Source organism: Anthonomus grandis, chromosome 3 (genome assembly GCF_022605725.1).
Source record: "Anthonomus grandis grandis chromosome 3, icAntGran1.3, whole genome shotgun sequence".
NCBI classification, from domain to species: domain Eukaryota; kingdom Metazoa; phylum Arthropoda; class Insecta; order Coleoptera; family Curculionidae; genus Anthonomus; species Anthonomus grandis.
In genome coordinates, this window is record NC_065548.1 from 1 (window position 1) to 22,228 (window position 22,228).

Consider the following 22,228-nt stretch of genomic DNA (forward strand, 5'->3'; position numbering starts at 1 on the left):
CACATCTCGTGAGAGTCAAAAATTCATTTTTTTCGAAATCAAACTAAGTATACCAGCGTCTTATTTGGGTCACCTAGATTACGAAAACACCGGGTTATAACAGGATCCGAGCAGAACTAAGGGAATGAGAGCACTTTGAAAATCCTGAAAAAGTCGTTTTCGACGTCCGTTTTTGAGGCCAAAAATGGGCATCAAAAATGCCATATCTCAGCTATCGTAAGAGCTACGACCTTGCGGATGGTCTCGTTGGATTTAGAATGACGAAACTAAGACAAAACCGTTGGAATTTTCCCGATAGCTCCCATAGAAGCCGAGATATCGACCTTCAAAGTTTGCGTTTTTTCATTTTTCGGGTATACCCCCCCGTATCGTTTTTTTTCACCAAAAATTCATTTTTTTTCGAAATCAAACTAAGTATACCAGCGTCTTATTTGGGTCACCTAGATTACGAAAACACCGGGTTATAACAGGATCCGAGCAGAACTAAGGGAATGAGAGCACTTTGAAAATCCTGAAAAAGTCGTTTTCGACGTCCGTTTTTGAGGCCAAAAATGGGCATCAAAAATGCCATATCTCAGCTATTAGAAGAGCTACGACCTTGCGGATGATCTCGTTGGATTTAGAATGACGAAACTAAGACAAAACCGTTGGAATTTTCCCGATAGCTCCCATAGAAGTCGAGATATCGAGCTTCAAAGTTTGGGTTTTTTCATTTTTCGGGTATACCCCCCCGTATCGAATTTTTTCACCAAAAATTCATTTTTTTTGAAATCAAACTAAGTATACCAGCGTCTTATTTGGGTCACCTAGATTACGAAAACACCGGGTTATAACAGGATCCGAGCAGAACTAAGGGAATGAGAGCACTTTGAAAATCCTGAAAAAGTCGTTTTCGACGTCCGTTTTTGAGGCCAAAAATGGGCATCAAAAATGCCATATCTCAGCTATTAGAAGAGCTACGACCTTGCGGATGGTCTCATTGGATTTAGAATGACGAAACTAAGACAAAACCGTTAGAATTTTCCCGATAGCTCCCATAGGAGCCGAGATATCGACCTTCAAAGTTTGGGTTTTTTCATTTTTCGGGTATACCCCCCCGTATCGAATTTTTTTCACCAAAAATTGATTTTTTTCGAAATCAAACTAAGTATACCAGCGTCTTATTTGGGTCACCTAGATTACGAAAACACCGGGTTATAACAGGATCCGAGCAGAACTAAGGGAATGAGAGCACTTTGAAAATCCTGAAAAAGTCGTTTTCGACGTCCGTTTTTGAGGCCAAAAATGGGCATCAAAAATGCCATATCTCAGCTATTAGAAGAGCTACGACCTTGTGGATAGTCTCGTTGGATTTAGAATGACGAAACTAAGACAAAACCGTTGGAATTTTCCCGATAGCTCCCATAGGAGCCGAGATATCGACCTTCAAAGTTTGCGTTTTTTCATTTTTCGGGTATACCCCCCCGTATCGTTTTTTTTCACCAAAAATTCATTTTTTTCGAAATCAAACTAAGTATACCAGCGTCTTATTTGGGTCACCTAGATTACGAAAACACCGGGTTATAACAGGATCCGAGCAGAACTAAGGGAATGAGAGCACTTTGAAAATCCTGAAAAAGTCGTTTTCGACGTCCGTTTTTGAGGCCAAAAATGGGCATCAAAAATGCCATATCTCAGCTATCGTCAGAGCTACGACCTTGCGGATGGTCTCGTTGGATTTAGAATGACGAAACTAAGACAAAACCGTTGGAATTTTCCCGATAGCTCCCATAGAAGCCGAGATATCGACCTTCAAAGTTTGCGTTTTTTCATTTTTCGGGTATACCCCCCCGTATCGAATTTTTTCACCAAAAATTCATTTTTTTCGAAATCAAACTAAGTATACCAGCGTCTTATTTGGGTCACCTAGATTACGAAAACACCGGGTTATAACAGGATCCGAGCAGAACTAAGGGAATGAGAGCACTTTGAAAATCCTGAAAAAGTCGTTTTCGACGTCCGTTTTTGAGGCCAAAAATGGGCATCAAAAATGCCATATCTCAGCTATCGTAAGAGCTACGACCTTGCGGATGGTCTCGTTGGATTTAGAATGACGAAACTAAGACAAAAGGGTTGGAATTTTCCCGATAGCTCCCATAGGAGCCAAGATATCGACCTTCAAAGTTTGGGTTTATTCATTTTTCGGGTATACCCCCCCGTATCGTTTTTTTTCACCAAAAATTCATTTTTTTTGAAATCAAACTAAGTATACCAGCGTCTTATTTGGGTCACCTAGATTACGAAAACACCGGGTTATAACAGGATCCGAGCAGAACTAAGGGAATGAGAGCACTTTGAAAATCCTGAAAAAGTCGTTTTCGACGTCCGTTTTTGAGGCCAAAAATGGGCATCAAAAATGCCATATCTCAGCTATCGTAAGAGCTACGACCTTGCGGATGGTCTCGTTGGATTTAGAATGACGAAACTAAGACAAAAGGGTTGGAATTTTCCCGATAGCTCCCATAGGAGCCAAGATATCGACCTTCAAAGTTTGGGTTTATTCATTTTTCGGGTATACCCCCCCGTATCGTTTTTTTTCACCAAAAATTCATTTTTTTTGAAATCAAACTAAGTATACCAGCGTCTTATTTGGGTCACCTAGATTACGAAAACACCGGGTTATAACAGGATCCGAGCAGAACTAAGGGAATGAGAGCACTTTGAAAATCCTGAAAAAGTCGTTTTCGACGTCCGTTTTTGAGGCCAAAAATGGGCATCAAAAATGCCATATCTCAGCTATTAGAAGAGCTACGACCTTGCGGATGGTCTCATTGGATTTAGAATGACGAAACTAAGACAAAACCGTTGGAATTTTCCCGATAGCTCTCATAGGAGCCGAGATATCGACCTTCAAAGTTTGGGTTTTTCATTTTTCGGGTATACCCCCCCGTATCGAATTTTTTTCACCAAAAATTGATTTTTTTCGAAATCAAACTAAGTATACCAGCGTCTTATTTGGGTCACCTAGATTACGAAAACACCGGGTTATAACAGGATCCGAGCAGAACTAAGGGAATGAGAGCACTTTGAAAATCCTGAAAAAGTCGTTTTCGACGTCCGTTTTTGAGGCCAAAAATGGGCATCAAAAATGCCATATCTCAGCTATTGTAAGAGCTACGACTTTGCGGATGGTCTCGTTGGATTTAGAATGACGAAACTAAGACAAAACCGTTGGAATTTTCCCGATAGCTCCCATAGAAGCCGAGATATCGACCTTCAAAGTTTGCGTTTTTTCATTTTTCGGGTATACCCCCCCGTATCGTTTTTTTTCACCAAAAATTCATTTTTTTCGAAATCAAACTAAGTATACCAGCGTCTTATTTGGGTCACCTAGATTACGAAAACACCGGGTTATAACAGGATCCGAGCAGAACTAAGGGAATGAGAGCACTTTGAAAATCCTGAAAAAGTCGTTTTCGACGTCCGTTTTTGAGGCCAAAAATGGGCATCAAAAATGCCATATCTCAGCTATTAGAAGAGCTACGACCTTGCGGATGGTCTCATTGGATTTAGAATGACGAAACTAAGACAAAACCGTTGGAATTTTCCCGATAGCTCCCATAGAAGCCGAGATATCGACCTTCAAAGTTTGCGTTTTTTCATTTTTCGGGTATACCCCCCCGTATCGTTTTTTTTCACCAAAAATTCATTTTTTTCGAAATCAAACTAAGTATACCAGCGTCTTATTTGGGTCACCTAGATTACGAAAACACCGGGTTATAACAGGATCCGAGCAGAACTAAGGGAATGAGAGCACTTTGAAAATCCTGAAAAAGTCGTTTTCGAAGTCCGTTTTTGAGGCCAAAAATGGGCATCAAAAATGCCATATCTCAGCTATTAGAAGAGCTACGACCTTGCGGATGGTCTCATTGGATTTAGAATGACGAAACTAAGACAAAACCGTTGGAATTTTCCCGATAGCTCCCATAGGAGCCGAGATATCGACCTTCAAAGTTTGCGTTTTTTCATTTTTCGGGTATACCCCCCCGTATCGTTTTTTTTCACCAAAAATTCATTTTTTTCGAAATCAAACTAAGTATACCAGCGTCTTATTTGGGTCACCTAGATTACGAAAACACCGGGTTATAACAGGATCCGAGCAGAACTAAGGGAATGAGAGCACTTTGAAAATCCTGAAAAAGTCGTTTTCGACGTCCGTTTTTGAGGCCAAAAATGGGCATCAAAAATGCCATATCTCAGCTATTAGAAGAGCTACGACCTTGCGGATGGTCTCATTGGATTTAGAATGACGAAACTAAGACAAAACCGTTGGAATTTTCCCGATAGCTCCCATAGAAGCCGAGATATCGACCTTCAAAGTTTGCGTTTTTTCATTTTTCGGGTATACCCCCCCGTATCGTTTTTTTTCACCAAAAATTCATTTTTTTCGAAATCAAACTAAGTATACCAGCGTCTTATTTGGGTCACCTAGATTACGAAAACACCGGGTTATAACAGGATCCGAGCAGAACTAAGGGAATGAGAGCACTTTGAAAATCCTGAAAAAGTCGTTTTCGAAGTCCGTTTTTGAGGCCAAAAATGGGCATCAAAAATGCCATATCTCAGCTATTAGAAGAGCTACGACCTTGCGGATAGTCTCGTTGGATTTAGAATGACGAAACTAAGACAAAACCGTTGGAATTTTCCCGATAGCTCCCATAGGAGCCGAGATATCGACCTTCAAAGTTTGGGTTTATTCATTTTTCGGGTATACCCCCCCGTATCGTTTTTTTTTCACCAAAAATTCATTTTTTTCGAAATCAAACTAAGTATACCAGCGTCTTATTTGGGTCACCTAGATTACGAAAACACCGGGTTATAACAGGATCCGAGCAGAACTAAGGGAATGAGAGCACTTTGAAAATCCTGAAAAAGTCGTTTTCGACGTCCGTTTTTGAGGCCAAAAATGGGCATCAAAAATGCCATATCTCAGCTATTAGAAGAGCTACGACCTTGCGGATAGTCTCGTTGGATTTAGAATGACGAAACTAAGACAAAACCGTTGGAATTTTCCCGATAGCTCCCATAGAAGCCGAGATATCGACCTTCAAAGTTTGCGTTTTTTCATTTTTCGGGTATAACCCCCCGTATCGAATTTTTTCACCAAAAATTCATTTTTTTCGAAATCAAACTAAGTATACCAGCGTCTTATTTGGGTCACCTAGATTACGAAAACACCGGGTTATAACAGGATCCGAGCAGAACTAAGGGAATGAGAGCACTTTGAAAATCCTGAAAAAGTCGTTTTCGACGTCCGTTTTTGAGGCCAAAAATGGGCATCAAAAATGCCATATCTCAGCTATTAGAAGAGCTACGACCTTGTGGATAGTCTCGTTGGATTTAGAATGACGAAACTAAGACAAAACCGTTGGAATTTTCCCGATAGCTCCCATAGAAGCCGAGATATCGACCTTCAAAGTTTGCGTTTTTTCATTTTTCGGGTATACCCCCCCGTATCGTTTTTTTTCACCAAAAATTCATTTTTTTCGAAATCAAACTAAGTATACCAGCGTCTTATTTATGTCACCTAGATTACGAAAACACCGGGTTATAACAGGATCCGAGCAGAACTAAGGGAATGAGAGCACTTTGAAAATCCTGAAAAAGTCGTTTTCGACGTCCGTTTTTGAGGCCAAAAATGGGCATCAAAAATGCCATATCTCAGCTATTAGAAAAGCTACGACCTTGCGGATGGTCTCATTGGATTTAGAATGACGAAACTAAGACAAAACCGTTGGAATTTTCCCGATAGCTCCCATAGGAGCCGAGATATCGACCTTCAAAGTTTGCGTTTTTTCATTTTTCGGGTATACCCCCCCGTATCGTTTTTTTTTCACCAAAAATTCATTTTTTTCGAAATCAAACTAAGTATACCAGCGTCTTATTTGGGTCACCTAGATTACGAAAACACCGGGTTATAACAGGATCCGAGCAGAACTAAGGGAATGAGAGCACTTTGAAAATCCTGAAAAAGTCGTTTTCGACGTCCGTTTTTGAGGCCAAAAATGGGCATCAAAAATGCCATATCTCAGCTATTAGAAGAGCTTCGACCTTGTGGATAGTCTCGTTGGATTTAGAATGACGAAACTAAGACAAAACCGTTGGAATTTTCCCGATAGCTCCCATAGGAGCCGAGATATCGACCTTCAAAGTTTGGGTTTATTCATTTTTCGGGTATACCCCCCCGTATCGTTTTTTTTCACCAAAAATTCATTTTTTTCGAAATCAAACTAAGTATACCAGCGTCTTATTTGGGTCACCTAGATTACGAAAACACCGGGTTATAACAGGATCCGAGCAGAACTAAGGGAATGAGAGCACTTTGAAAATCCTGAAAAAGTCGTTTTCGACGTCCGTTTTTGAGGCCAAAAATGGGCATCAAAAACTGCCATATCTCAGCTATTAGAAGAGCTACGAACTTGTGGATAGTCTCGTTGGACTTAGAATGACGAAACTAAGACAAAACCGTTGGAATTTTCCCGATAGCTCCCATAGAAGCCGAGATATCGACCTTCAAAGTTTGCGTTTTTTCATTTTTCGGGTATACCCCCCCGTATCGAATTTTTTCACCAAAAATTCATTTTTTTCGAAATCAAACTAAGTATACCAGCGTCTTATTTGGGTCACCTAGATTACGAAAACACCGGGTTATAACAGAATCCGAGCAGAACTAAGGGAATGAGAGCACTTTGAAAATCTTGAAAAAGTCGTTTTCGACGTCCGTTTTTGAGGCCAAAAATGGGCATCAAAAATGCCATATCTCAGCTATCGTCAGAGCTACGACCTTGCGGATGGTCTCGTTGGATTTAGAATGACGAAACTAAGACAAAACCGTTGGAATTTTCCCGATAGCTCCCATAGAAGCCGAGATATCGACCTTCAAAGTTTGCGTTTTTTCATTTTTCGGGTATACCCCCCCGTATCGAATTTTTTCACCAAAAATTCATTTTTTTCGAAATCAAACTAAGTATACCAGCGTCTTATTTGGGTCACCTAGATTACGAAAACACCGGGTTATAACAGGATCCGAGCAGAACTAAGGGAATGAGAGCACTTTGAAAATCCTGAAAAAGTCGTTTTCGACGTCCGTTTTTGAGGCCAAAAATGGGCATCAAAAATGCCATATCTCAGCTATTAGAAGAGCTACGACCTTGCGGATGGTCTCATTGGATTTAGAATGACGAAACTAAGACAAAACCGTTGGAATTTTCCCGATAGCTCCCATAGAAGCCGAGATATCGACCTTCAAAGTTTGCGTTTTTTCATTTTTCGGGTATACCCCCCCGTATCGTTTTTTTTCACCAAAAATTCATTTTTTTCGAAATCAAACTAAGTATACCAGCGTCTTAATTGGGTCACCTAGATTACGAAAATACCGGGTTATAACAGAATCCGAGCAGAACTAAGGGAATGAGAGCACTTTGAAAATCCTGAAAAAGTCGTTTTCGACGTCCGTTTTTGAGGCCAAAAATGGGCATCAAAAATGCCATATCTCAGCTATTAGAAGAGCTACGACCTTGCGGATGGTCTCATTGGATTTAGAATGACGAAACTGAGACAAAACCGTTGGAATTTTCCCGATAGCTCCCATAGGAGCCGAGATATCGACCTTCAAAGTTTGGGTTTTTTCATTTTTCGGGTATACCCCCCCGTATCGAATTTTTTTCACCAAAAATTGATTTTTTTCGAAATCAAACTAAGTATACCAGCGTCTTATTTGGGTCACCTAGATTACGAAAACACCGGGTTATAACAGGATCCGAGCAGAACTAAGGGAATGAGAGCACTTTGAAAATCCTGAAAAAGTCGTTTTCGACGTCCGTTTTTGAGGCCAAAAAATGGGCATCAAAAATGCCATATCTCAGCTATTAGAAGAGCTACGACCTTGCGGATGATCTCGTTGGATTTAGAATGACGAAACTAAGACAAAACCGTTGGAATTTTCTCGATAGCTCCCATAGAAGTCGAGATATCGAGCTTCAAAGTTTGGGTTTTTTCATTTTTCGGGTATACCCCCCCGTATCGAATTTTTTCACCAAAAATTCATTTTTTTCGAAATCAAACTAAGTATACCAGCGTCTTATTTGGGTTACCTAGATTACGAAATCACCGGGTTATAACAGGATCCGAGCAGAACTAAGGGAATGAGAGCACTTTGAAAATCCTGAAAAAGTCGTTTTCGACGTCCGTTTTTGAGGCCAAAAATGGGCATCAAAAATGCCATATCTCAGCTATTAGAAGAGCTACGACCTTGCGGATGATCTCGTTGGATTTAGAATGACGAAACTAAGACAAAACCGTTGGAATTTTCCCGATAGCTCCCATAGGAGCCGAGATATCGACCTTCAAAGTTTGGGTTTTTTCATTTTTCGGGTATACCCCCCCGTATCGAATTTTTTTCACCAAAAATTGATTTTTTTCGAAATCAAACTAAGTATACCAGCGTCTTATTTGGGTCACCTAGATTACGAAAACACCGGGTTATAACAGAATCCGAGCAGAACTAAGGGAATGAGAGCACTTTGAAAATCTTGAAAAAGTCGTTTTCGACGTCCGTTTTTGAGGCCAAAAATGGGCATCAAAAATGCCATATCTCAGCTATCGTCAGAGCTACGACCTTGCGGATGGTCTCGTTGGATTTAGAATGACGAAACTAAGACAAAACCGTTGGAATTTTCCCGATAGCTCCCATAGAAGCCGAGATATCGACCTTCAAAATTTGCGTTTTTTCATTTTTCGGGTATACCCCCCCGTATCGAATTTTTTCACCAAAAATTCATTTTTTTCGAAATCAAACTAAGTATACCAGCGTCTTATTTGGGTCACCTAGATTACGAAAACACCGGGTTATAACAGGATCCGAGCAGAACTAAGGGAATGAGAGCACTTTGAAAATCCTGAAAAAGTCGTTTTCGACGTCCGTTTTTGAGGCCAAAAATGGGCATCAAAAATGCCATATCTCAGCTATTAGAAGAGCTACGACCTTGTGGATAGTCTCGTTGGATTTAGAATGACGAAACTAAGACAAAACCGTTGGAATTTTCCCGATAGCTCCCATAGGAGCCGAGATATCGACCTTCAAAGTTTGGGTTTATTCATTTTTCGGGTATACCCCCCCGTATCGTTTTTTTTCACCAAAAATTCATTTTTTTCGAAATCAAACTAAGTATACCAGCGTCTTATTTGGGTCACCTAGATTACGAAAACACCGGGTTATAACAGGATCCGAGCAGAACTAAGGGAATGAGAGCACTTTGAAAATCTTGAAAAAGTCGTTTTCGACGTCCGTTTTTGAGGCCAAAAATGGGCATCAAAAATGCCATATCTCAGCTATCGTCAGAGCTACGACCTTGCGGATGGTCTCGTTGGATTTAGAATGACGAAACTAAGACAAAACCGTTGGAATTTTCCCGATAGCTCCCATAAAAGCCGAGATATCGACCTTCAAAGTTTGCGTTTTTTCATTTTTCGGGTATACCCCCCCGTATCGAATTTTTTCACCAAAAATTCATTTTTTTCGAAATCAAACTAAGTATACCAGCGTCTTATTTGGGTCACCTAGATTACGAAAACACCGGGTTATAACAGGATCCGAGCAGAACTAAGGGAATGAGAGCACTTTGAAAATCCTGAAAAAGTCGTTTTCGACGTCCGTTTTTGAGGCCAAAAATGGGCATCAAAAATGCCATATCTCAGCTATTAGAAGAGCTACGACCTTGCGGATGGTCTCATTGGATTTAGAATGACGAAACTAAGACAAAACCGTTGGAATTTTCCCGATAGCTCCCATAGGAGCCGAGATATCGACCTTCAAAGTTTGGGTTTTTTCATTTTTCGGGTATACCCCCCCGTATCGAATTTTTATCACCAAAAATTGATTTTTTTCGAAATCAAACTAAGTATACCAGCGTCTTATTTGGGTCACCTAGATTACGAAAACACCGGGTTATAACAGGATCCGAGCAGAACTAAGGGAATGAGAGCACTTTGAAAATCCTGAAAAAGTCGTTTTCGACGTCCGTTTTTGAGGCCAAAAATGGGCATCAAAAATGCCATATCTCAGCTATTAGAAGAGCTACGACCTTGCGGATGGTCTCATTGGATTTAGAATGACGAAACTAAGACAAAACCGTTGGAATTTTCCCGATAGCTCCCATAGAAGCCGAGATATCGACCTTCAAAGTTTGCGTTTTTTCATTTTTCGGGTATACCCCCCCGTATCGTTTTTTTTCACCAAAAATTCATTTTTTTCGAAATCAAACTAAGTATACCAGCGTCTTAATTGGGTCACCTAGATTACGAAAATACCGGGTTATAACAGAATCCGAGCAGAACTAAGGGAATGAGAGCACTTTGAAAATCCTGAAAAAGTCGTTTTCGACGTCCGTTTTTGAGGCCAAAAATGGGCATCAAAAATGCCATATCTCAGCTATTAGAAGAGCTACGACCTTGCGGATGGTCTCATTGGATTTAGAATGACGAAACTGAGACAAAACCGTTGGAATTTTCCCGATAGCTCCCATAGGAGCCGAGATATCGACCTTCAAAGTTTGGGTTTTTTCATTTTTCGGGTATACCCCCCCGTATCGAATTTTTTTCACCAAAAATTGATTTTTTTCGAAATCAAACTAAGTATACCAGCGTCTTATTTGGGTCACCTAGATTACGAAAACACCGGGTTATAACAGGATCCGAGCAGAACTAAGGGAATGAGAGCACTTTGAAAATCCTGAAAAAGTCGTTTTCGACGTCCGTTTTTGAGGCCAAAAATGGGCATCAAAAATGCCATATCTCAGCTATTAGAAGAGCTACGACCTTGCGGATGATCTCGTTGGATTTAGAATGACGAAACTAAGACAAAACCGTTGGAATTTTCTCGATAGCTCCCATAGAAGTCGAGATATCGAGCTTCAAAGTTTGGGTTTTTTCATTTTTCGGGTATACCCCCCCGTATCGAATTTTTTCACCAAAAATTCATTTTTTTCGAAATCAAACTAAGTATACCAGCGTCTTATTTGGGTTACCTAGATTACGAAATCACCGGGTTATAACAGGATCCGAGCAGAACTAAGGGAATGAGAGCACTTTGAAAATCCTGAAAAAGTCGTTTTCGACGTCCGTTTTTGAGGCCAAAAATGGGCATCAAAAATGCCATATCTCAGCTATTAGAAGAGCTACGACCTTGCGGATGATCTCGTTGGATTTAGAATGACGAAACTAAGACAAAACCGTTGGAATTTTCCCGATAGCTCCCATAGGAGCCGAGATATCGACCTTCAAAGTTTGGGTTTTTTCATTTTTCGGGTATACCCCCCCGTATCGAATTTTTATCACCAAAAATTGATTTTTTTCGAAATCAAACTAAGTATACCAGCGTCTTATTTGGGTCACCTAGATTACGAAAACACCGGGTTATAACAGGATCCGAGCAGAACTAAGGGAATGAGAGCACTTTGAAAATCCTGAAAAAGTCGTTTTCGACGTCCGTTTTTGAGGCCAAAAATGGGCATCAAAAATGCCATATCTCAGCTATTAGAAGAGCTACGACCTTGCGGATGGTCTCATTGGATTTAGAATGACGAAACTAAGACAAAACCGTTGGAATTTTCCCGATAGCTCCCATAGAAGCCGAGATATCGACCTTCAAAGTTTGCGTTTTTTCATTTTTCGGGTATACCCCCCCGTATCGTTTTTTTTCACCAAAAATTCATTTTTTTCGAAATCAAACTAAGTATACCAGCGTCTTATTTGGGTCACCTAGATTACGAAAACACCGGGTTATAACAGGATCCGAGCAGAACTAAGGGAATGAGAGCACTTTGAAAATCCTGAAAAAGTCGTTTTCGACGTCCGTTTTTGAGGCCAAAAATGGGCATCAAAAATGCCATATCTCAGCTATTAGAAGAGCTACGACCTTGCGGATGGTCTCATTGGATTTAGAATGACGAAACTAAGACAAAACCGTTGGAATTTTTCCCGATAGCTCCCATAGGAGCCGAGATATCGACCTTCAAAGTTTGGGTTTTTTCATTTTTCGGGTATACCCCCCCGTATCGTTTTTTTTCACCAAAAATTCATTTTTTTCGAAATCAAACTAAGTATACCAGCGTCTTATTTGGGTCACCTAGATTACGAAAACACCGGGTTATAACAGGATCCGAGCAGAACTAAGGGAATGAGAGCACTTTGAAAATCCTGAAAAAGTCGTTTTCGAAGTCCGTTTTTGAGGCCAAAAATGGGCATCAAAAATGCCATATCTCAGCTATTAGAAGAGCTACGACCTTGCGGATGGTCTCATTGGATTTAGAATGACGAAACTAAGACAAAACCGTTGGAATTTTCCCGATAGCTCCCATAGGAGCCGAGATATCGACCTTCAAAGTTTGCGTTTTTTCATTTTTCGGGTATACCCCCCCGTATCGTTTTTTTTCACCAAAAATTCATTTTTTTCGAAATCAAACTAAGTATACCAGCGTCTTATTTGGGTCACCTAGATTACGAAAACACCGGGTTATAACAGGATCCGAGCAGAACTAAGGGAATGAGAGCACTTTGAAAATCCTGAAAAAGTCGTTTTCGACGTCCGTTTTTGAGGCCAAAAATGGGCATCAAAAATGCCATATCTCAGCTATTAGAAGAGCTACGACCTTGCGGATGGTCTCATTGGATTTAGAATGATGAAACTAAGACAAAACCGTTGGAATTTTCCCGATAGCTCCCATAGGAGCCAAGATATCGACCTTCAAAGTTTGCGTTTTTTCATTTTTCGGGTATACCCCCCCGTATCGTTTTTTTTCACCAAAAATTCATTTTTTTCGAAATCAAACTAAGTATACCAGCGTCTTATTTGGGTCACCTAGATTACGAAAACACCGGGTTATAACAGGATCCGAGCAGAACTAAGGGAATGAGAGCACTTTGAAAATCTTGAAAAAGTCGTTTTCGACGTCCGTTTTTGAGGCCAAAAATGGGCATCAAAAATGCCATATCTCAGCTATCGTCAGAGCTACGACCTTGCGGATGGTCTCATTGGATTTAGAATGACGAAACTAAGACAAAACCGTTGGAATTTTCCCGATAGCTCCCATAGAAGCCGAGATATCGACCTTCAAAGTTTGCGTTTTTTCATTTTTCGGGTATACCCCCCCGTATCGTTTTTTTTCACCAAAAATTCATTTTTTTCGAAATCAAACTAAGTATACCAGCGTCTTAATTGATTCACCTAGATTACGAAAACACCGGGTTATAACAGAATCCGAGCAGAACTAAGGGAATGAGAGCACTTTGAAAATCCTGAAAAAGTCGTTTTCGACGTCCGTTTTTGAGGCCAAAAATGGGCATCAAAAATGCCATATCTCAGCTATTAGAAGAGCTACGACCTTGCGGATGGTCTCATTGGATTTAGAATGACGAAACTAAGACAAAACCGTTGGAATTTTCCCGATAGCTCCCATAGGAGCCGAGATATCGACCTTCAAAGTTTGGGTTTTTTCATTTTTCGGGTATACCCCCCCGTATCGAATTTTTTTCACCAAAAATTGATTTTTTTCGAAATCAAACTAAGTATACCAGCGTCTTATTTGGGTCACCTAGATTACGAAAACACCGGGTTATAACAGGATCCGAGCAGAACTAAGGGAATGAGAGCACTTTGAAAATCCTGAAAAAGTCGTTTTCGACGTCCGTTTTTGAGGCCAAAAATGGGCATCAAAAATGCCATATCTCAGCTATTAGAAGAGCTACGACCTTGCGGATGATCTCGTTGGATTTAGAATGACGAAACTAAGACAAAACCGTTGGAATTTTCTCGATAGCTCCCATAGAAGTCGAGATATCGAGCTTCAAAGTTTGGGTTTTTTCATTTTTCGGGTATACCCCCCCGTATCGAATTTTTTCACCAAAAATTCATTTTTTTCGAAATCAAACTAAGTATACCAGCGTCTTATTTGGGTTACCTAGATTACGAAATCACCGGGTTATAACAGGATCCGAGCAGAACTAAGGGAATGAGAGCACTTTGAAAATCCTGAAAAAGTCGTTTTCGACGTCCGTTTTTGAGGCCAAAAATGGGCATCAAAAATGCCATATCTCAGCTATTAGAAGAGCTACGACCTTGCGGATGGTCTCATTGGATTTAGAATGACGAAACTAAGACAAAACCGTTGGAATTTTCCCGATAGCTCCCATAGAAGCCGTGATATCGACCTTCAAAATTTGCGTTTTTTCATTTTTCGGGTATACCCCCCCGTATCGAATTTTTTCACCAAAAATTCATTTTTTTCGAAATCAAACTAAGTATACCAGCGTCTTATTTGGGTCACCTAGATTACGAAAACACCGGGTTATAACAGGATCCGAGCAGAACTAAGGGAATGAGAGCACTTTGAAAATCCTGAAAAAGTCGTTTTCGACGTCCGTTTTTGAGGCCAAAAATGGGCATCAAAAATGCCATATCTCAGCTATCGTCAGAGCTACGACCTTGCGGATGGTCTCGTTGGATTTAGAATGACGAAACTAAGACAAAACCGTTGGAATTTTCCCGATAGCTCCCATAAAAGCCGAGATATCGACCTTCAAAGTTTGCGTTTTTTCATTTTTCGGGTATACCCCCCCGTATCGAATTTTTTCACCAAAAATTCAATTTTTTCGAAATCAAACTAAGTATACCAGCGTCTTATTTGGGTCACCTAGATTACGAAAACACCGGGTTATAACAGGATCCGAGCAGAACTAAGGGAATGAGAGCACTTTGAAAATCTTGAAAAAGTCGTTTTCGACGTCCGTTTTTGAGGCCAAAAATGGGCATCAAAAATGCCATATCTCAGCTATTAGAAAAGCTACGACCTTGCGGATGATCTCGTTGGATTTAGAATGACGAAACTAAGACAAAACCGTTGGAATTTTCCCGATAGCTCCCATAAAAGCCGAGATATCGACCTTCAAAGTTTGCGTTTTTTCATTTTTCGGGTATACCCCCCCGTATCGTTTTTTTTCACCAAAAATTCATTTTTTTCGAAATCAAACTAAGTATACCAGCGTCTTATTTGGGTCACCTAGATTACGAAAACACCGGGTTATAACAGGATCCGAGCAGAACTAAGGGAATGAGAGCACTTTGAAAATCTTGAAAAAGTCGTTTTCGACGTCCGTTTTTGAGGCCAAAAATGGGCATCAAAAATGCCATATCTCAGCTATTAGAAAAGCTACGACCTTGCGGATGATCTCGTTGGATTTAGAATGACGAAACTAAGACAAAACCGTTGGAATTTTCCCGATAGCTCCCATAGGAGCCGAGATATCGACCTTCAAAGTTTGGGTTTTTTCATTTTTCGGGTATACCCCCCCGCATCGAATTTTTTTCACCAAAAATTGATTTTTTTCGAAATCAAACTAAGTATACCAGCGTCTTATTTGGGTCACCTAGATTACGAAAACACCGGGTTATAACAGGATCCGAGCAGAACTAAGGGAATGAGAGCACTTTGAAAATCCTGAAAAAGTCGTTTTCGACGTCCGTTTTTGAGGCCAAAAATGGGCATCAAAAATGCCATATCTCAGCTATTAGAAGAGCTTCGACCTTGTGGATAGTCTCGTTGGATTTAGAATGACGAAACTAAGACAAAACCGTTGGAATTTTCCCGATAGCTCCCATAGGAGCCGAGATATCGACCTTCAAAGTTTGGGTTTATTCATTTTTCGGGTATACCCCCCCGTATCGTTTTTTTTTCACCAAAAATTCATTTTTTTCGAAATCAAACTAAGTATACCAGCGTCTTATTTGGGTCACCTAGATTACGAAAACACCGGGTTATAACAGGATCCGAGCAGAACTAAGGGAATGAGAGCACTTTGAAAATCCTGAAAAAGTCGTTTTACCGTCCGTTTTTGAGGCCAAAAATGGGCATCAAAAATGCCATATCTCAGCTATTAGAAGAGCTACGAACTTGTGGATAGTCTCGTTGGACTTAGAATGACGAAACTAAGACAAAACCGTTGGAATTTTCCCGATAGCTCCCATAGAAGCCGAGATATCGACCTTCAAAGTTTGCGTTTTTTCATTTTTCGGGTATACCCCCCGTATCGTTTTTTTTCACCAAAAATTCATTTTTTTCGAAATCAAACTAAGTATACCAGCGTCTTATTTGGGTCACCTAGATTACGAAAACACCGGGTTATAACAGGATCCGAGCAGAACTAAGGGAATGAGAGCACTTTGAAAATCTTGAAAAAGTCGTTTTCGACGTCCGTTTTTGAGGCCAAAAATGGGCATCAAAAATGCCATATCTCAGCTATCGTCAGAGCTACGACCTTGCGGATAGTCTCGTTGGACTTAGAATGACGAAACTAAGACAAAACCGTTGGAATTTTCCCGATAGCTCCCATAGAAGCCGAGATATCGACCTTCAAAGTTTGCGTTTTTTCATTTTTCGGGTATAACCCCCCGTATCGAATTTTTTCACCAAAAATTCATTTTTTTCGAAATCAATCTAAGTATACCAGCGTCTTATTTGGGTCACCTAGATTACGAAAACACCGGGTTATAACAGGATCCGAGCAGAACTAAGGGAATGAGAGCACTTTGAAAATCCTGAAAAAGTCGTTTTCGACGTCCGTTTTTGAGGCCAAAAATGGGCATCAAAAATGCCATATCTCAGCTATTAGAAGAGCTACGACCTTGCGGATGGTCTCATTGGATTTAGAATGATGAAACTAAGACAAAACCGTTGGAATTTTCCCGATAGCTCCCATAGGAGCCAAGATATCGACCTTCAAAGTTTGCGTTTTTTCATTTTTCGGGTATACCCCCCCGTATCGTTTTTTTTCACCAAAAATTCATTTTTTTCGAAATCAAACTAAGTATACCAGCGTCTTATTTGGATCACCTAGATTACGAAAACACCGGGTTATAACAGGATCCGAGCAGAACTAAGGGAATGAGAGCACTTTGAAAATCTTGAAAAAGTCGTTTTCGACGTCCGTTTTTGAGGCCAAAAATGGGCATCAAAAATGCCATATCTCAGCTATCGTCAGAGCTACGACCTTGCGGATGGTCTCATTGGATTTAGAATGACGAAACTAAGACAAAACCGTTACACATCTCGTGAGAGTATAGGAGCCGAGATATCGACCTTCAAAGTTTGGGTTTTTTTCATTTTTCGGGTATACCCCCCCGTATCGAATTTTTTTCACCAAAAATTGATTTTTTTCGAAATCAAACTAAGTATACCAGCGTCTTATTTGGGTCACCTAGATTACGAAAACACCGGGTTATAACAGGATCCGAGCAGAACTAAGGGAATGAGAGCACTTTGAAAATCCTGAAAAAGTCGTTTTCGACGTCCGTTTTTCTTGAGGCCAAAAATGGGCATCAAAAATGCCATATCTCAGCTATTAGAAGAGCTACGACCTTGCGGATGATCTCGTTGGATTTAGAATGACGAAACTAAGACAAAACCGTTGGAATTTTCTCGATAGCTCCCATAGAAGTCGAGATATCGAGCTTCAAAGTTTGGGTTTTTTCATTTTTCGGGTATACCCCCCCGTATCGAATTTTTTCACCAAAAATTCATTTTTTTTCGAAATCAAACTAAGTATACCAGCGTCTTATTTGGGTTACCTAGATTACGAAATCACCGGGTTATAACAGGATCCGAGCAGAACTAAGGGAATGAGAGCACTTTGAAAATCCTGAAAAAGTCGTTTTCGACGTCCGTTTTTGAGGCCAAAAATGGGCATCAAAAATGCCATATCTCAGCTATTAGAAGAGCTACGACCTTGCGGATGGTCTCATTGGATTTAGAATGACGAAACTAAGACAAAACCGTTGGAATTTTCCCGATAGCTCCCATAGAAGCCGTGATATCGACCTTCAAAATTTGCGTTTTTTTCATTTTTCGGGTATACCCCCCCGTATCGAATTTTTTCACCAAAAATTCATTTTTTTCGAAATCAAACTAAGTATACCAGCGTCTTATTTGGGTCACCTAGATTACGAAAACACCGGGTTATAACAGGATCCGAGCAGAACTAAGGGAATGAGAGCACTTTGAAAATCCTGAAAAAGTCGTTTTCGACGTCCGTTTTTGAGGCCAAAAATGGGCATCAAAAATGCCATATCTCAGCTATCGTCAGAGCTACGACCTTGCGGATGGTCTCGTTGGATTTAGAATGACGAAACTAAGACAAAACCGTTGGAATTTTCCCGATAGCTCCCATAAAAGCCGAGATATCGACCTTCAAAGTTTGCGTTTTTTCATTTTTCGGGTATACCCCCCCGTATCGAATTTTTTCACCAAAAATTCATTTTTTTCGAAATCAAACTAAGTATACCAGCGTCTTATTTGGGTCACCTAGATTACGAAAACACCGGGTTATAACAGGATCCGAGCAGAACTAAGGGAATGAGAGCACTTTGAAAATCTTGAAAAAGTCGTTTTCGACGTCCGTTTTTGAGGCCAAAAATGGGCATCAAAAATGCCATATCTCAGCTATTAGAAAAGCTACGACCTTGCGGATGATCTCGTTGGATTTAGAATGACGAAACTAAGACAAAACCGTTGGAATTTTCCCGATAGCTCCCATAAAAGCCGAGATATCGACCTTCAAAGTTTGCGTTTTTTCATTTTTCGGGTATACCCCCCCGTATCGTTTTTTTTCACCAAAAATTCATTTTTTTCGAAATCAAACTAAGTATACCAGCGTCTTATTTGGGTCACCTAGATTACGAAAACACCGGGTTATAACAGGATCCGAGCAGAACTAAGGGAATGAGAGCACTTTGAAAATCTTGAAAAAGTCGTTTTCGACGTCCGTTTTTGAGGCCAAAAATGGGCATCAAAAATGCCATATCTCAGCTATTAGAAAAGCTACGACCTTGCGGATGATCTCGTTGGATTTAGAATGACGAAACTAAGACAAAACCGTTGGAATTTTCCCGATAGCTCCCATAGGAGCCGAGATATCGACCTTCAAAGTTTGGGTTTTTTCATTTTTCGGGTATACCCCCCCGCATCGAATTTTTTTCACCAAAAATTGATTTTTTTCGAAATCAAACTAAGTATACCAGCGTCTTATTTGGGTCACCTAGATTACGAAAACACCGGGTTATAACAGGATCCGAGCAGAACTAAGGGAATGAGAGCACTTTGAAAATCCTGAAAAAGTCGTTTTCGACGTCCGTTTTTGAGGCCAAAAATGGGCATCAAAAATGCCATATCTCAGCTATTAGAAGAGCTTCGACCTTGTGGATAGTCTCGTTGGATTTAGAATGACGAAACTAAGACAAAACCGTTGGAATTTTCCCGATAGCTCCCATAGGAGCCGAGATATCGACCTTCAAAGTTTGGGTTTATTCATTTTTCGGGTATACCCCCCCGTATCGTTTTTTTTCACCAAAAATTCATTTTTTTCGAAATCAAACTAAGTATACCAGCGTCTTATTTGGGTCACCTAGATTACGAAAACACCGGGTTATAACAGGATCCGAGCAGAACTAAGGGAATGAGAGCACTTTGAAAATCCTGAAAAAGTCGTTTTACCGTCCGTTTTTGAGGCCAAAAATGGGCATCAAAAATGCCATATCTCAGCTATCGTCAGAGCTACGACCTTGCGGATAGTCTCGTTGGACTTAGAATGACGAAACTAAGACAAAACCGTTGGAATTTTCCCGATAGCTCCCATAGAAGCCGAGATATCGACCTTCAAAGTTTGCGTTTTTTCATTTTTCGGGTATAACCCCCCGTATCGAATTTTTTCACCAAAAATTCATTTTTTTCGAAATCAATCTAAGTATACCAGCGTCTTATTTGGGTCACCTAGATTACGAAAACACCGGGTTATAACAGGATCCGAGCAGAACTAAGGGAATGAGAGCACTTTGAAAATCCTGAAAAAGTCGTTTTCGACGTCCGTTTTTGAGGCCAAAAATGGGCATCAAAAATGCCATATCTCAGCTATCGTCAGAGCTACGACCTTGCGGATGGTCTCGTTGGATTTAGAATGACGAAACTAAGACAAAACCGTTGGAATTTTCCCGATAGCTCCCATAGAAGCCGAGATATCGACCTTCAAAGTTTGCGTTTTTTCATTTTTCGGGTATACCCCCACGTATCGTTTTTTTTCACCAAAAATTCATTTTTTTCGAAATTAAACTAAGTATACCAGCGTCTTATTTGGGTCACCTAGATTACGAAAACACCGGGTTATAACAGGATCCGAGCAGAACTAAGGGAATGAGAGCACTTTGAAAATCTTGAAAAAGTCGTTTTCGACGTCCGTTTTTGAGGCCAAAAATGGGCATCAAAAATGCCATATCTCAGCTATCGTCAGAGCTACGACCTTGCGGATGGTCTCGTTGGATTTAGAATGACGAAACTAAGACAAAACCGTTGGAATTTTCCCGATAGCTCCCATAGAAGCCGAGATATCGACCTTCAAAGTTTGCGTTTTTTCATTTTTCGGGTATACCCCCCCGTATCGAATTTTTTCACCAAAAATTCATTTTTTTCGAAATCAAACTAAGTATACCAGCGTCTTATTTGGGTCACCTAGATTACGAAAACACCGGGTTATAACAGAATCCGAGCAGAACTAAGGGAATGAGAGCACTTTGAAAATCTTGAAAAAGTCGTTTTCGACGTCCGTTTTTGAGGCCAAAAATGGGCATCAAAAATGCCATATCTCAGCTATCGTCAGAGCTACGACCTTGCGGATGGTCTCGTTGGATTTAGAATGACGAAACTAAGACAAAACCGTTGGAATTTTCCCGATAGCTCCCATAGAAGCCGAGATATCGACCTTCAAAGTTTGCGTTTTTTCATTTTTCGGGTATACCCCCCCGTATCGAATTTTTTCACCAAAAATTCATTTTTTTCGAAATCAAACTAAGTATACCAGCGTCTTATTTGGGTAACCTAGATTACGAAAACACCGGGTTATAACAGGATCCGAGCAGAACTAAGGGAATGAGAGCACTTTGAAAATCCTGAAAAAGTCGTTTTCGACGTCCGTTTTTGAGGCCAAAAATGGGCATCAAAAATGCCATATCTCAGCTATTAGAAGAGCTACGACCTTGTGGATAGTCTCGTTGGATTTAGAATGACGAAACTAAGACAAAACCGTTGGAATTTTCCCGATAGCTCCCATAGGAGCCGAGATATCGACCTTCAAAGTTTGGGTTTATTCATTTTTCGGGTATACCCCCCCGTATCGAATTTTTTTCACCAAAAATTGATTTTTTTCGAAATCAAACTAAGTATACCAGCGTCTTATTTGGGTCACCTAGATTACGAAAACACCGGGTTATAACAGGATCCGAGCAGAACTAAGGGAATGAGAGCACTTTGAAAATCCTGAAAAAGTCGTTTTCGACGTCCGTTTTTGAGGCCAAAAATGGGCATCAAAAATGCCATATCTCAGCTATTAGAAGAGCTACGACCTTGCGGATGGTCTCATTGGATTTAGAATGACGAAACTAAGACAAAACCGTTGGAATTTTCCCGATAGCTCCCATAGAAGCCGAGATATCGACCTTCAAAGTTTGCGTTTTTTCATTTTTCGGGTATACCCCCCCGTATCGTTTTTTTTCACCAAAAATTCATTTTTTTCGAAATCAAACTAAGTATACCAGCGTCTTATTTGGGTCACCTAGATTACGAAAACACCGGGTTATAACAGGATCCGAGCAGAACTAAGGGAATGAGAGCACTTTGAAAATCCTGAAAAAGTCGTTTTCGACGTCCGTTTTTGAGGCCAAAAATGGGCATCAAAAATGCCATATCTCAGCTATTAGAAGAGCTACGACCTTGCGGATAGTCTCGTTGGATTTAGAATGACGAAACTAAGACAAAACCGTTGGAATTTTCCCGATAGCTCCCATAGAAGCCGAGATATCGACCTTCAAAGTTTGCGTCTTTTCATTTTTCGGGTATACCCCCCCGTATCGTTTTTTTTCACCAAAAATTCATTTTTTTTGAAATCAAACTAAGTATACCAGCGTCTTATTTGGGTCACCTAGATTACAAAAACACCGGGTTATAACAGCATCCGAGCAGAACTAAGGGAATGAGAGCACTTTGAAAATCCTGAAAAAGTCGTTTTCGACGTCCGTTTTTGAGGCCAAAAATGGGCATCAAAAATGCCATATCTCAGCTATTAGAAAAGCTACGACCTTGCGGATGGTCTCATTGGA